This window comes from Pseudochaenichthys georgianus, unplaced genomic scaffold (genome assembly GCF_902827115.2).
Source record: "Pseudochaenichthys georgianus unplaced genomic scaffold, fPseGeo1.2 scaffold_1461_arrow_ctg1, whole genome shotgun sequence".
Lineage (NCBI taxonomy): Eukaryota > Metazoa > Chordata > Actinopteri > Perciformes > Channichthyidae > Pseudochaenichthys > Pseudochaenichthys georgianus.
This window is the reverse complement of record NW_027262314.1, coordinates 605-3,742: the sequence shown is the minus strand read 5'-3', so window position 1 is coordinate 3,742 and position 3,138 is coordinate 605. Positions and strand designations below refer to the sequence as shown.

Below are 3,138 nucleotides of genomic sequence, written 5' to 3'. Positions count from 1 at the left end.
CTATGACGAAATGTAAATGTAGTTTTCGTTGACGAGACGAGACGAGACGAAGGTGTTAAGGGTGGACTATCGGACATTAAAAATGCAGGATATTATTTTCCTCCAATTGTCCGTCTTCTCTTTCAAAATGCATCCCTGTCATTGGTTGAATTATTTGGGATTCTGGGAATTTGCACACCTCACTCACCCCCGCCCACCCCAGCTTCACTGCAGCAGCACAGGTGGTGATGATATCCAAACAGTGAAGATGACGGATTCAGCGAAAGCGCTTTTAGTTTTTGGTCGCAAAAAAAGAATAGATATATGGACCAACTTTCTTTATAACTCGGTAGAAAATAAAACACACTGCACTGCAACTGCGGGAGAAGGAGAGACGCCATGTGGCTTCAAATTAGTTTAGAATACGACTAACCTGAAGAGGCACTTGAAGGCACACCATCCTGCTATTTATGCCACGGTAAGTTAGCTAACTGTAACGTTACATGATAAGTCGTAACTAACTCGTATGTGGTAACGCTAACTAAGCATATACATTTGCTAACGTTAAGTCTATGTTACTGGGCAGTCTGCATTGGCAAGTTGCCATTGCCAATGCAGACTGTTAGCTAGTCACTAGTTACTAGAGGCAAATGTACTAACTATCTATGTTAGCTTAGCCTTTCTTGCAAACACGTTTTCAGTTTCCGGTAGCAAATGAATGATTCTGGCAAGTTCCAGGCTAATGTTGGCTGGGCTTGCATTGCAATAACTATCTAGTCACTGCAATTATTGTGTGTTTTTTAAGAGTACACGGCAATTTATTTGGAAAATACTTTCTTATCTCTAAGGCCAGGTAGGCATATATAATAGGCTAGTTGTATTGTATTATCACATAATTAGAATCTTCAAAATCTAAACTTGATATTATTGATATACTATATTTTAATGATAATACTATTACCAAAGGCATATTTTAAAGGGATTAGCCTACATTTAATTAATTGGAATTCATCTGTAGGCGTTGTAGTTCTGTATAGGGAGTAATTATGCAATCTTATTTTTCCTCACCTAGATCCCAGAGACGAGTACTCCAAAACAGCAACCTGGTGCAAAGAATAAACAGTCAACTATCCCAGCAGCGTTCTCTTCCTCAGGACCAAAATATAAAGCAGACTCGCTGGAACAAGGCACCAAAGAAAAGGTCATTGCCCAGTGGATTGGACGCACCGGTCTACCTGCCCGTACAGTTGAGGATGAGGATTTCATCCTTATGATAGAGACCTTCGATAAGAGGAGAAGTGCTTTCCTCAAACTGAATAGAGATCAGCTAACAAGTTGTTAATGCTACTACGGATGTCTGTACTTTGTCTGTTACTTTATATGAGAGTGCACTACAGAGGTGGTTCCCTCTGATTGTTTATAAGGCCAAGTTTATTCAAGGTTTATCTTATTCTATAGGTATGTACTGTATGCACTTTCAACATTTTTATTTTCTTTGTAGGTACAGAAACGTATAATGTTAAGGTGAGGGATAGTTTTATACAACAATTTATACTTTATAATTTATACAAGTTACTGCTTTGCACTGCATCTTGTGAGGGATGACCCTCTGTTCTGACAAGTTACTGACACACCATTGATAAATGTAGAGAGTCTACAGTGGACTACAGTTTGAGTCACTGAGCTAACTCAAGTCTGTAATTTTCGTGATCCAAAACTTCAGGTGTCATGTCATTGTTCATCATTTATTGCTCTGTTTTGGGCATACGTGTCTTCACTTTTATTGGAGGTTTCGGAAAATAAATATAAGGCTAAAAAAAATAATGTTTTTTGGTTCTTGACTTGGAGTAAAGAACATTCCACTATGTTACCAGTACCACTTGTATCTATGTGTATGCACTATCCTTACCTTAGAGGATCAGCAAGGACAACACAACAGTATTGCACCAATGTGAGAGGCTAGAGATATCAAACTAACTAAGTAAAGGGTTAAGAGAGTGAAATGTTGCTTTACAAATGTCAACACTTGATACGGTCACCTTGATTCCAATTTCAGATACCTGTATTTGCCTAACTGAATTGGTTTAAAGAGAGAAAACATTTTGACTTGAAGTTAACTAAAATGTAATTTTTCATCGACTAAAACTGGACTAAAACTAGACTAAAACTATAAAGGATAGAAATGACTAAAATGTGACTAAAACTAATAACCATTTTCGTCTAAAGACTAAGACTAACTCAAAAATAGCTGCCAAAATGAACACTGGCGTCATGATGGCACATAACAGCTCGCGACCGCATATTATTTCGGCGTTATTATATTTGACGCAACTTTAGTTACATTTCCATGACTTTGGGAAAAATATTGTTTTCCATAACTTTTCCAGGGCCTGGAATTTGCATTTTGAATTTCCATGACTTTTCCAGGTTTTCAATGACCGTACGAACCCTGAATAGTTTGGCATCTGATTTAGGGGATTAAACAACACACTCGTTGTATTTGTTACCTGGCGGTTACTTACTTGGTCGTCACTAGGGCACTTTTAATCGTGCTGCTGCACCACACACCCGCCGTGGCCTGTCTGACTGACTGACTCTGCGCGCTGCGCGTTCACGTTGAGAGCAGGGAAGGGAGGGGCTGCAGCCAGGGCACGTACGGGAGTGCCACGGGGCACGTGTGGGGATGTCTGACAAACGCGCATTTGGGGCATTGTTGTATATTAGAAGCTTTTAATCCAGAATTGACCGATGGTACCATGAGCCACATACAGTACACTGTAAAAAAAAAAAAATGTAAAAAACGAACTTTCAAAAAGGGCACATTGCTGTCCTGAGGGCAAAACGGGCAGGTGCTCAAGCACTTGAGTCTATGTGTGCACGTCTCTGATTGTACCTGATGGTGCAGGATTACAATGGCCAAAGATGTCAATCAACATGGTAGTTCGTTTAACTTCTATTTACCCTTAAGTCTTTTTTATGCAAAACAAAAATCATTTGTTCTTCCCACAGCGGGGACATTTCCATTTGTTACAGAAACCCTCAAACCTGCACTATATTCTGTTGCGTAGCTTTTTCTTAACTCAGTTCATCGTCAACTCTTTAACTTTTGTTAACTACACAAACTACTTCTAATTGGACCGAATAAAAGGAGAAATGCTC

General features: G+C 39.3%; 1 long non-coding RNA gene across 1 annotated transcript; it reads left to right on the top strand.

The window, feature by feature from the left end:
• Positions 1 to 384: 384 nt before the first annotated feature.
• On the top strand, positions 385 to 1,326 carry LOC117441081 (uncharacterized). The gene is made up of 2 exons (XR_004551365.2): positions 385 to 457; positions 1,052 to 1,326. It is a non-coding gene; the product is annotated as an uncharacterized lncRNA (long non-coding RNA).
• Positions 1,327 to 3,138: the final 1,812 nt, after the last annotated feature.